Genomic DNA, 14376 nt, shown 5'->3' on the forward strand with positions numbered 1-14376 from the left:
ATCCTTCTTTCTATGTATTCGCAATACATTACATTTGTCTATGTTGTAAGTAGGCTGTTTATGTTTTCTCTATGTAAGTAGGCTGTTTATGTTTTCTCTATGTAAGTAGGCTGTTTATGTTTTCTCTATGTAAGTAGGCTGTTTGTGTTTTCTTATTGGCAACGTTACGTAGCACTCAATATGAAAATCACTGGCTGTGCTGTGTGCAGTCTGTGGCTGCTTTGCATTGTTGTAATACTCGCCATTGTAGTGTTAGGCAGCTGGCTGTGAACAGCGCGTAGCGTTGGGCAGTTGGAGGTGAGCCGCCAGCAGTGGTGGATGTGGGGAGAGAGATGGCGGAGTTTTGTAATTTTTCATGAACTGATATATTTATATATGATGATATCAAGGTAAATACATTGTTTGTTCTCTATTAATATCTTTCATTTGCTAACTATCCCTATCAGTAGTTAGTGCCTTCAGTAGTTTGAATCTTTTATTTAGCTGGCAGTAGTGGCGCTCGCTGTATTGCAGTAGCTTGAGCAGCGAAGATTTTTGTGAGGTAAGTGATTTGTGAAAGGTATAGTTTAATGTTAGTCAGGGCCATTCTTTTGCAGGGATCTTTGATAGTCAGATTGCGTTGCGCTAAAAATATTGTGTGTCAGGGTAAGCACAGTCCTGTATAATTGTTGAAAGGGGACGTTGCAATGTTAAGGGACAGTTGCCACTCCCTGCACCAAGTGCCTATCCGCTGCAGATCTTCCTGCATTTCGCTACAATTCTCTAATGCTGCAACTTCTCTGCATACTACAGCATCATCCGCAAAAAGCCGCATGGAACTTCCGACACTATCTACTAGGTCATTTATATATATTGTGAAAAGCAATGGTCCCATAACACTCCCCTGTGGCACGCCAGAGGTTACTTTAACGTCTGTAGACGTCTCTCCATTGATAACAACATGCTGTGTTCTGTTTGCTAAAAACTCTTCAATCCAGCCACATAGCTGGTCTGATATTCCGTAGGCTATTACTTTGTTTATCAGGCGACAGTGCGGAACTGTATCGAACGCCTTTCGGACGTCAAGAAAAATAGCATCTACCTGGGAGCCTGTATCTAATATTTTCTGGGTCTCGTGAACAAATAAAGCGAGTTGGGTCTCACACGATCGCTGTTTCCGGAATCCATGTTGATTCCTACATAGTAGATTCTGGGTTTCCAAAAACGACATGATACTCGAGCAAAAAACATGTTCCAAAATTCTACAACAGATCGACGTCAGAAATATAGGTCTATAGTTTTGCGCATCTGCTCGACGACCCTTCTTGAAGACTGGGACTACCTGTGCTCTTTTCCAATCATTTGGAACCCTCCGTTCCTCTAGAGACTTGCGGTACACGGCTGTTAGAAGGGGGGCAAGTTCTTTCGCGTACTCTGTGTAGAATCGAATTGGTATCCCGTCAGGTCCAGTGGACTTTCCTCTATTGAGTGATTCCAGTTGCTTTTCTATTCCTTGGACACTTATTTCGATGTCAGCCATTTTTTCGTTTGTGCGAGGATTTAGAGAAGGAACTGCAGTGCGGTCTTCCTCTGTGAAACAGCTTTGGAAAAAGGTGTTTAGTATTTCAGCTTTACGCGTGTCATCCTCTGTTTCAATGCCATCATCATCCCGGAGTGTCTGGATATGCTGTTTCGAGCCACTTACTGATTTAACGTAAGACTAGAACTTCCTAGGATTTTCTGTCAAGTCGGTACATAGAATTTTACTTTCGAATTCACTGAACGCTTCACGCATAGCCCTCCTTACGCTAACTTTGACATCGTTTAGCTTCTGTTTGTGTGAGAGGTTTTGGCTGCGTTTAAACTTGGAGTGAAGCTCTCTTTGCTTTCGCAGTAGTTTCCTAACTTTGTTGTTGTACCACGGTGGGTTTTTCCCGTCCCTCACAGTTTTACTCGGCACGTACCTGTCAAAAACGCATTTTACGATTGCCTTGAACTTTTTCCATAAACACTCAACATTGTCAGTGTCGGAACAGAAATTTTCGTTTTGATCTGTTAGGTAATCTGAAATCTGCCTTCTATTACTCTTGCTGAACAGATAAACCTTCCTCCCTTTTTTTATATTCCTATTAACTTCCATATTCAGGGATGCTGCAACGGCCTTATGATCACTGATTCCCTGTTCTGCACTTAAAGAGTCGAAAAGTTCTGGTCTGTTTGTTATCAGTAGGTCCAAGATGTTATCTCCACGAGTCGGTTCTCTGTTTAATTGCTCGAGGTAATTTTCGGATAGTGCACTCAGTATAATGTCACTCGATGCTCTGTCCCTACCACCCGTCCTAAACATCTGAGTGTCCCAGTCTATATCTGGTAAATTGAAATCTCCACCTAAGACTATAACATGCTGAGAAAATTTATGTGAAATGTATTCCAAATTTTCTCTCAGTTGTTCTGCCACTAATGCTGCTGAGTCGGGAGGTCGGTAAAAGGAGCCAATTATTAGCCTAGCTCGGTTGTTGAGTGTAACCTCCACCCATAATAATTCACAGGAACTATCCACTTCTACTTCACTACAGGATAAAGTACTACTAACAGCGACGAACACTCCACCACCGGTTGCATGCAATCTATCCTTTCTAAACACCGTCTGTACCTTTGTAAAAATTTCGGCAGAATTTATCTCTGGCTTAAGCCAGCTTTCTGTACCTATAACGATTTCAGCTTCGGTGCTTTCTATCAGCGCTTGAAGTTCTGGTACTTTACCAACGCAGCTTCGACAGTTGACAATTACAATACCGATTGCTGCTTGGTCCCCGCATGTCCTGACTTTGCCCCGCACCCGTTGAGGCTGTTGCCCTTTCTGTACTTGCCCAAGGCCATCTAACCTAAAAAACCGCCCAGCCCACGCCACACAACCCCTGCTACCCGTGTAGCCGCTTGTTGCGTGTAGTGGACTGACCTATCCAGCGTGTAGAAATTATTCTAATCTTATTTTCACGATCCTTGTGTGAGCGATGCGTCGGGGTTATAGTATATTCCTAGAGTAATCATTTCAGTCGGTTCTTGAAAGTTTCTTAACAGACTTCCTTGGAACAGTTTACTTCTATCTTCAAGAGCTTTCCAGTTTAATTCCTTCAGTATATCTGTGACACTCTCCCATGGATTAAACAAACCTAGTACCATTCGTGCTGCCCTTCTCTGTACACGTTCAATATCATTTGCTAGTCCTATCTGGCATGGGTCCCACACGCTTCATCAGTATTCAAGAGCTGGTCGCACGAGAGAATTGTAAGCATTCTCTTTTGTAGATTGACTGCACTTCCCCAGTGTTCTACCAATAAGCCGAAGTCTACCACATGCCTTAACTACGACTGAAGCTATGTGATCATTCCATTTCATATCCCTACAAACTGTTACACTCAGGTATTTGTTTGATTTGGCCGATTCCAACAGTGCCTAACTGATATTATAGTCATAGGAAACTATGGGTTTTCGTTTTGTGAAGTGGAAAATATTACATTTCTAGACATTTAAATTAAGTTGCCAGTCTCTGTACCACTTTGAAATCTTATCAAGATCTGACTAAATATTTATGCATCTTCTTTCAGATAGTACTTCATTATAGATAACTGCATCATCTGTAAAAACCCTGATTATACTATTATTATTGTCTGCTGGATCATTAATATACAATGTGAAGAGCAAGGGTTCCAACACACGTCCCTGAAACACACCCGAAATTACTTCTACATCTGACGCTGACTCTTCATCCGAGATAATATGTTGCATCCTTCCTACCAAAAAGTGCACAATCCAGTCACAAATTTCACTTGATACCCCGTATGATCGTACTTCTGACAATAAGCGTAGTTACAGTAGGCAGTTAATACTTTTCGGAAATCAAGGAATACAGCACCTATCTGGTTGGCTCAATCCAAATTTTTCAGTATGTCATGTGAGAAAAGTGCGAGTTGGGTTTCACATGACCGATGTCTTCGAAATCCATGCTGGCTGACGTTGAGGAGATCATTCTGCTCAAGATAACTCATTATGTTTGAGCTCAGTATATGTTCTAAGATTCTACAACAAACCGATGTCAAGGATATTGGATGGTAGTTTTGTGGATCACTTCTACTACCCTTCTTGTAGACAGGTGTGACCTGTTCCTTTTTCCAAGAACTGGGCGTGGTTTTTGTTTGAAGGATCTACGATAGATTATAGTTAGGGGAGGGGCTAGCTCAGCTGCATATTCAGAATAGAATCTGACAGGGATTCTATTGGGGCCTGGAGCTCAGTTCAGTTTTAACGATTTCAGCTGCTTCTCAACACCAGTGACACTAATACTTATTTCATTCATCTTTTCAGTTGTACGAGGAGTAAATTGGGGTAATTCTCCTGGGTTTTATTTTCTAAAGGATCATTTGAAAATGGAATTAAGCATGTTAGATTTTGCTTTGTTACCTCCAATTTCAGTTCCTGTCTCATTCACTAGGGTCTGGATACTAACTCTGGTGCCACTGTCAGCATTTACACACGACCAGTATTTCTTTGGGTTCTGTGAAAGATCACTTGACCATATTGTGCTAAGGTAGTCATTGAAGGCATGACGCATTACTCTCTTGACAGCCAAATGCATTTCATTCAGCATCTCTCTATCTATAGCACTTTGCTTTGTTTTACACCTGTTATGCAGTAATCTCTGTTTCTTTAGAAGTTTCTTTGCGGTGACTGTATACCATGGAGGCTCCCTCCCATTATGAATTGCCCTATTGGGTAAATATCTACCTAGTGCATGGTCAATTATTCTTTTAAACTAGAGCTAGGTATCCTCTACATACTCCTGCACTGTGCTGAAAGTTTCAAGTTTCTCACTGAGATAATGACACTACTGATTTTTTATCTAGTTTACTGAACATATACATCTTTCTGCTTGGTTTAGTTGTTCTTTGTACTTTTGTAATCATTGTTGCCACAACTGTGCCTTGGTCACTGATTACAGTTTCGATGTGGATACCCTCAAAGACATCAGATTTGTTCATTGCCATTGTATCCAATATATTTCCATCATGAGTGGGGTTCCTGAGTATCTGTTCTACGCAGTTTTCAAAGAAGGCATTTAGTAACGTTTCACAGGATGTCTTATCACGACCACCACTAACAAAACTGTAATTTTCCCAATTAATTTCACTGAAGATTACAGCATGATTGGGGAACTTACAAGTGAACTGAAGTTTTCTCTTAAGTTTCCAGTTACAACAGGTGATGAGTCTGGTACTGATACTGAGTCTTACCCAGACAATTTCACATGCAGCTTCAACTTCTAATTCGGTGGATCTGAGTTTCTTGTCTACTGTGTGACACACACCACCTCCATTTCTCGTTTGCCTATCCATTCGATATAGCCTTAAATTTTCCCCGGAAATCTTAATGCTATCAACTTCAGGTTTCCAATACCTAGTATTATGTGAGTTTCACTGATTTTCATGAGTGCTTCAAACTCTAGCACTTTGTTGCGAATGCTTTGGCAGTTAACCATAAGGATTTTAATACTGTCAGCTGTGGGAGGCATTGCTTTTGATCTTATGCTGATACTTCTGAGTTTCCCTCAGCTATCGTTATCTGGATTGGGTGGAGAATCGCCTAAACTAAAAAACCCTTGTGTGCACCCCACACACAGTCAGCTACATGAGTAGCAGCCTCTGATATGTAGTACACATCTGACCTATTTAAGGGGGTGCCCTACAGTTCTGAAAGCTATGGCGCAAGTCCAGGAAATCGCAGCCTAGCTTGTCACAGAACTTTTGAAGTTACTGGTTCAGTCCTTCTACTCAACTCAGAACCAAAGGGCCACGATCAGTTTCGGGGAAATTGCTGCAAACTATTTCGTTGAAACTCCACGCACAAGGCTCATCTTCTAGGCCTTCTCTGCCAGTCGCTCAAGAATGACATTGGAACCCAAACGACATGCATCATTTGTTCCAACGTGCGCCACAATCCGCAGTTGGTTGCACGCTGTTCCCTCAATAGCCTCTTCAACATGTTGAATGAGGCCCCCAGTGCACCTAGTTTCCTTTCCTATTCCTTGCTGCTACTTGCCTAAGGGTGCCATCATTTGCCATCCGTTTGAAGTGCCGATGATTAGTAGACCTCTACCCTTTTGTGTTTGCCTCCTCCTGACACTGGATAAAACAGGTTTCCCCAAAACGGGTGAAGTTAGTCCCACTGGACCAATTTCAGTTTCAGTGAAAGACAGCACCTCAAACTTACTGGTTAGGGAGATCGGTACAAAATCCTGAGTCTCCCTGGTCTCCATCCACCCTGTATATGACGCCTATATCTACCACTGACACACCACTCACAGTCAAGTGGACAAGTAATGACAGATCCTGTAATTTCTGCAATATCCTGGGTGGAGGTACGAGGGTAAGTGAATTATTATCCGCTTATTTAGTTATATTTATGTTTATTTTGGTAGTATTGTCGTTTTACATTGATGACGCATGCTTTGTTTATTTGTTATTATATCTTTGCGGTTTTCAACCTGCTAGGTTAGTTTCGTTATCGCTGCCGTGCTGGAAATCATGGCTGCTTCGCTGTCTGTTTGCACCAAAGAAGAGCAACGTTCAGTGATCCGTTCTCTGTGGTCGGAGGGCGTATCAGGGGCCGAAATTCATCGAAAGCTTTCGGTACAGAACGGGAACAGTATTTTACCACAACGGAGTGTCTATGAATGTATTAAAAAATTCCGAAATGGCCGCACGAGTGTTACGCACGATGAAGGAGCCGGACGACCGTTTACCGCCACAAATGAAGAAACAGTTGAGCATTCTCGTGAAGCCGGCCAGGGTGGCCGAGCGGTTCTAGGCACTACAGTCTGGAACCGCGCGACCGCTACGGTCGCAGGTTCGAATCCTGCCTCGGGCATGGATGTGTGTGATGTCCTCAGGTTTTAGGTTTAAGTAGTTCTAAGTGATAGGGGACTGATGACCTCAGAAGTTAAGTCCCATAGTGCCCAGAGCCATTTGAACCATTCGCGTGAAATGATTCTCTTAGACAGACGATTAATTATTGACAAAGTGGCACATCGTCTGCAAATTAGTCACGGTTCTGCAACGAAATCATTCACAACAGACTTGTGTTTCATAAAGCTTGTGCAAGGTGGGTCCCAAAACAACTCTCACAGTTGCATAAACAAACGCGCTTGGACATCTGCAAAAAACATTTGAATCGCTACGGTAACGAACGGAACAACTTCTTAGACAGGATCATTACTGGTGACGAAACATGTATCCATCATTACGAGTCGGAGAGTAAACGGCAGAGTATGGAATAGAACACCCAAATCCGCCGTGCAAGGAAAAGTTCAAGACCCAACCGTCCGAAGGAAAACTGATGTTACGGATTTTTGGGACGTAAAAGATCTAGTACTGGAACATTATGCGGAAAAGGGCACAACAATAAACAGTGTGCGTTACCGTGAGATGCTTATTGCCAGGCCAAAACCTGCAATTCGAAACAAAACCGAGGATTGCTGTCAAAATGTGTTGTGTTGTTACACGACAATGCCCGTCCGCATACTGTTGCCCACACTGCTGCAACGCTACGGAAACTCAAATTTGAAGTACTGGATTATCCTCCATATAGTACCGATCTTGTCCCTTCTGACTATCACTTGTTTGGTCCACTCAAACATGCATTTAAGGGGCCGGCGATTTGCCTCGGACGAAGCAGTGAAAGAAGCGGTGCATTCCTGGCTCACAGCTCAACCGAGAACCTTCTTTTATGAGGGCATCAGGAAGCTTGTACAACGATGGACCAAGTGCGTTGTAACGCAAGGAGACTATGTCGAAAAATGATTTTCTTGTAAGTTTCCTATTTGATTACAATAAAACTTTATAACTACTTTGCGGATAATAATTGACTTACCCTAGCAGTTGAGGTACCTCTGGTGCAGGTACACGACTCTCTGGAGCTCTTCCTACAAACTATCTCGCAGTAGATGGCAATCGTTTGACGGTAGTCAGGGAGATATCCAGCTGTATATGAATGTCAACCAATTCATCCTGTGTTCGAGAAGAGCGTTCACAGTGGGGCTGCATAACGCAATGAACAGATAAATTCAAATTACGCTCACTGATTATCTTTCAATTTGTTGAACTAAAAAGTTGCTAGCTCCCTTTAAGCATAGAAGCAAATACACAAAACAAGCTTTCTATTAATGCAACACAATAACCTTTGTCAGGTAGTGAAGGGAAACGAAAATTTAATACTCATGGGTGACTGGAATTCGACAGTAGGAAAAGGGAGAGAAGGAAACATAGTAGGTGAATATGGATTGGGGCTAAGAAATGAAAGAGGAAGCCGTCTGTTAGAATTTTGCACAGAGCATAACTTAATCATAGCTAACACTTGGTTCAAGAATCATAAAAGAAGGTTGTATACATGGAAGAATCCTGGAGATACTAAAAGGTATCAGATAGATTATATAATGGTAAGACAGAGATTTAGGAACCATGTTTTAAATTGTAGGACATTTCCAGGGGCAGATGTGGACTCTGACCACAATATATTGGTTATGAACTGTAGATTAAAACTGAAGAAATCGCAAAAAGGTGGGAATTTAAGGAGATGGGACCTGGATAAACTGACTAAGCCAGAGGTTGTACAGAGTTTCAGTGACAGCATAAGGGAACAATTGACAGGAATGGGGGAAAAAATACAGTAGAAGACGAATGGGTAGCTCTGAGGGATGAAGTAGTGAAGGCAGCAGAGGATCAAGTAGGTAAAAAGACGAGCGGCTGGTAGAAATCCTTGGGCAACAGAAGAAATATTGAATTTAATTGATGAAAGGGGAAAATATAAAAATGCAATAAATGAAGCAGGCAAAAAGGAATACAAACGTCTCAAAAATGAGATCGACAGGAAGTGCAAAATGGCTAAGCAGGGATGGCTAGAGGACAAATGTAAGGATGTAGAGGCTTATCTCACTAGGGGTAAGATAGATACTGCCTACAGGAAAATTAAAGAGACCTTTGGAGAAAAGAGAGCCACTTGTATGAATATCAAGAGCTCAGATGGAAACCCAGTTCTAAGCAAAGAGGGGAAAGCAGAAAGGTGGAATGAGTATATAGAGGGTCTATACAAGGGCGATGTACTTGAGGACAATATTATGGAAATGGAAGAGGATGTAGATGAAGATGAAATGGGAGATACGATATTGTGTGAAGAGTTTGACAGAGCACTGGAAGACCTGAGTCGAAACAAGGTCCCGGGAGTAGACAAAATTCCATTAGAACTACTGACGGCCTTGGGAGAGCCAGTCCTGACAAAACTCTACCATCTGGTGAGCAAGACGTACGAGACAGGCGAAATACCCTCAGACTTCAAGAAGAATATAATAATTCCAATCCCAAAGAAAGCAGGTGTTGACAGATGTGAAAATTACCGAACTATCAGTTTAATAAGTCACAGCTGCAAAATACTAATGCTAATTCTTTACAGACGAATGGAAAAACTAGTAGAAGCCGACCTCGGGGAAGGTCAGTTTGGATTCCGTAGAAATGCAGGAACACGTGAGGCAATACTAACCTTACGACTTATCTTAGAAGGAAGATTAAGGAAAGGCAAAACTACGTTTCTAACATTTGTAGACTTAGAGAAAGCTTTTTACAATGTTGACTGGAATACTCTCTTTCAGATTCTAAAGGTGGCAGGGGAAAAATACAGGGAGCGAAAGGCTATTTACAATTTGCTCAGAGACCAGATGGCAGTTATAAGAGTTGAGGGGTATGAAAGGGAAGCAGTGGTTGGGAAGGGAGTGAGACAGGGTTGTAGCCTCTCCCCGATGTTATTCAATCTGTATATTGAGCAAGCAGTAAAGGAAACAAAAGAAAAATTCGGAGTAGGTATTAAAATCCATGGAGAAGAAATAAAAACTTTGAGGTTCGCCGATGACATTGTAATTCTGGCAGAGACAGCAAAGGATTTGGAAGAGCAGTTGAACGGAATGAACAGTGTTTTGAAAGGAGGATATAAGATGAACATCAACAAAAGCAAAACGAGAATAATGGAATGTAATCGAATTAAGTCGTTGATTCTGACGGAAGTAGATTAGGAAATGAGACACTTAAAGTAGTAAAGGAGTTTTGCTATTTGGGGAGCAAAATAACTGATGATGGTCGAAGTAGAGAGGATATAAAATGTAGACTGGCAATGGCAAGGAAAGCGTTTCTGAAGAAGAGAAATTTGTTAACATCGAGTATAGATTTAAGTGTCAGGAAGTCGTTTCTGAAAGTATTTGTATGGAGTGTAGCCATGTATGGAAGTGAAACATGGACGATAAATAGTTTAGACAAGAAGAGAATAGAAGCTTTCGCAATGTGGTGCTACAGAAGAATGCTGAAGATTAGGTGGGTAGATCACGTAACTAATGAGGAGGTATTGAATAGGATTGGGGGAAGAGAAGTTTGTGGCACAACTTGACTAGAAGAAGGGATCGGTTGGTACGTCATGACCTGAGGCATCAAGGGATCACAAATTTAGCATTGGAGGGCAACGTGGAGGGTAAAAATCGTAGAGGGAGACCAAGAGATGAATACACTAAGCAGATTCAGAAGGATGTAGGTTGCAGTAGATACTGGGAGATGAAGGAGCTTGCACAGGATAGATTAGCATGGAGAGCTGCATCAAACCAGTCTCGGGACTGAAGACCACAACAACAATAACCTTTGGCAAAAACTATTAGTTTCCTACAACGTTTTTAGGTTAATTATAGTTGTTAGCAATTTTGGCGAAGTTAATTTACGATATATGTAGATAATATTTGCGCTACTCCTCTTTAAGGGAAAACTAGATGTAACAGAATATATTCGAAAATCTGCTATAGTAAGTAAATCACAAACGCCGATTTACTACAAATTGCTCATATATTATGCAAAGGACAACGGTAGCTTCCGAAAGTTCTCAATAACGCACGTTTATTTACGTCGATATACGATGAAGTTCACGGGTGATATATTCCTAGGCAGAGCTGTAAACCACAAGTACTCATTTACTATGAGATAATTGCATATCTACAACACTCGTACCAGTAACTTACGAAAATATAGCTCTGTAAGCGTCCGAAAATTCTCAAAAATAACCTGTTTCTCAGGTGATAGTACAATGAAATTAGAAAACCATTGTTTTGAACCACGGTAGGCCTACTGAACTCAAAAATTTTAAAAGAGCACAATTATGTTTGAGCCTACAATTAACGATAACAGTATTAGTTTATCGAGGCACTCACAAATGTTCGAAAGTTCACGGTATATCACAATACAAACGGGTATCACTTTTTAGGATTATGGTCTAACAGAAACACTATTAATGTGTGATTGTCATTTTCAAGCTTCTTTTTTCGCCAGTCAAGTTCTGCCAGCTTTGAATCAATGTATTTTTTGATCAACACATGGGAATATTCAGAACGAACTGTTTGCTTTGATGTCGCCAGAATTTGTCTGGTCATGTTGAATATTTTCTCGGATCCCTGAGAAGTGAAATTTTCATGTAGGTCTGCTACAAATAGCGCTGGAATTCCTGTTGAGTGAATAATGTGGAAGGGAAAAGGATAGCCGTTCTGCACATATATAACAAGCTGGTTACTGCCTAAATAGTGAATCCAAGTGAATTGCGCACTGTAGGGTGAAAACATGTGGCAATGGCCAGCAGGCTTATGCATGTGAACATCCTCTGTCTTTACAGCTAAGTATGAACAGGGTGAAAGCCAAGAGACAGGTTACAGCATATCAGCATTTCCCAGTCACGCAAATACTGATCATGTTACTCACATGCTCTGATATCCGCTAAATGGTATTTAAGGGAACAGTTGGTAACAGCAATGGCTAGCCATTGGTTTGAGTGGAGTGACGTCACATGACAGCTAGCACGCAGGGTGGTTTCACATGGTAGCTGCAGGTGACCACCATATGCAGTCAGCAGTGGAGAGTTGGGGAGGAGAATATTAGTGTAACATCATGCGATAGGCCAATAGCAGACTTCCCTGCATGTCCGTGGTTGGGCAACCAGCTTACTGTGAGTGCAGGTTGCGGGGGGTGGGACCGAATGTGCGCTCTGGCATGCCCAGCGGTGATGGTGCAAATCACATATTCAGCTATGAGCTACATGCTGGAATGGCCTGGACTGGCTGTGCTCCTGCAGACAGTGCGATGGATGCAGGCATAGGCAGGGCGGCACTGGTGGTAATGTTGGTGGGAACAGTATGAGGCAGTGGGTGCAGGGACTGTGAGGGTAGAGAGAACTTCCCTTCCCTCACCAGTGTTTGTTTAAATGAAGATGCATCCAAACTTAGAGTATGCAGTGACCATACACCTCTCAGTGAATAGCAGCCTATAGTAGAGACAGTATCTCAAGTCAGCACCAGGATGCTGTAATTGTACACCATTATAAAAATAGCCCAATGGATCTGAATTTGTTTCTGACAACATCGAGCTGACATCACAGAGCCAGGGCCAGTATTCCAGCTCTGGGCCAGTATGCTTCAGTGTCTCAAGTCTGCACCAGTAAGCCAAAATTCACTGTTATAAATAGCTCAACAGGACCGAGGTGGATTGTGACATCATAGAGCTGCACCAGTATACCTCAGTCCACCATGTTCTATCGCCATCTTGAATTTCAGATCAGCCATCTAAGATTCTGATGTCATACTTAGGCTTGTTACCCGAGTCTCGGATTTGATGTCATTAAGAGAGGGCCAGGATTCCAAGTCAGTTAGCATGATAATGCACCATTTTTAAGTTTCCCTTCAATTTATATTTAGAATAACAGCCCTACATCTGTAGCACAATAGTGCATTTGGCCATGTTTTAAATTTCCTGTAATATTTTGAACTTCTGGCCAGAATTTGAATTCCCACCATTTTATACAAGTAGTGTGCAAGACAGTATCTGGAACAGCTTACACTGTTGCAAAATATATTCAATATGGCGGATCCAACATGGCAGTCATAGATGCAGCAATGTCGCACTGGTGCTATGGTGGGGCATTCGAATTTTGGGGGGAAAATAGGTCAACTGTGCTACCTCCACTAACCTCACTTTCTTCGTCCCTCATCCCACATCTATGGTTTCACCCTCCCCACGACCAGCCCACCCCTGGAAATAGTAGGAAATGGTCAATCTCTGTTCACGTGCCTGAGAGGAAGTTGAAGTTAGCATACTTTATTTATCATTATTTTTGGTGGGAAACTGATTGCTGGACAGTACTCCACACTCTACCTCCTCCAACCTCAACTTTCCACCAGTCTCCATCCTGCACTTTCTGCCACCCTGCACCTACTTTTTCAGATCACGTGTGTAATATTCACCTCGATGTTTGAAGACTGACTGCTCTGTTCCAACCCATGGACACCAAAGGGTGCTCTAAACTGTGCCACAATGACCCCTCCCCCGAAACTTTTGCCCTCTTTTGAGGATCAGGTGTGTGTATTTTCACCTTGAAGTTTGAAGGCAGACTGCCCTAGTTCACAATACAGCCACCAGAGAGAGTTCAACCCATTCTGCAGCCCCCCCCCCCCCCGCCACTTCATCATCTCCTTCTTACACTTTCTGAGGCCCTTGTTCTCACTTTTTGCTGATCGCGAGTGTGACATAGGCAGCAAAACTACTCGAAACTGTTCTACAGTCACCCCACTGAGGAAAAAAGCTCAGCCCTTGGTACTACACGTCGTAATTACAAAGTTACAGTGCTATAGATTGGAGGGAAATGCTCTGTGTTTGTTCGCCTGAGATTCAGCCCCTAAAATTTTCTCTCTCAATTCATTCATTTGCAGTACTGTATTACACTACTGGCACTTAAATGTCGTTCAGGGCACTTAGTATCAAAGAATGGGACAGCAAACTATGACAGAAGTCCAGGAAGAGTTGCCTCCTGCCAATCTACATATGAACATCTGCTGAGGATGGGGCATATACATAATTTCACACCTACCAACACACTCATACATCGTTCAGGACACTTGGCATGGAAGGAAGGGATAGCAATTGACTGGAAACCGCCAAATGCCACCTTCACTTTGAAGAGAACTCAGCCAGATAAAAGTTATCAGTCATAGTTTCAGCACCAGAAGCAACAGAAATTTGCCCTGGCCTGCCTACATGCCATTGAGAAAAGAAACCTAATGGATCTACTGGAATAACACACATAAAAGTTAGCAGTCATAGTTTCAGCAGCAGAGGCAGCAGAGATTGCTCTGGCTTGTAGGCAGACATGCCTCCGAGAAAGGAATCCTAACAGATCTACTAGAATAACTCACATAACAAATAAGAGTCATAGTTTCAGCAGCAGAAGCGCTATAGATTTGCCCTGGTTTGTCTACCTGTCACTGAGAAAAGAATGCCA

This window comes from Schistocerca serialis, chromosome 5 (assembly GCF_023864345.2).
Source record: "Schistocerca serialis cubense isolate TAMUIC-IGC-003099 chromosome 5, iqSchSeri2.2, whole genome shotgun sequence".
NCBI classification, from domain to species: Eukaryota; Metazoa; Arthropoda; class Insecta; order Orthoptera; family Acrididae; genus Schistocerca; species Schistocerca serialis.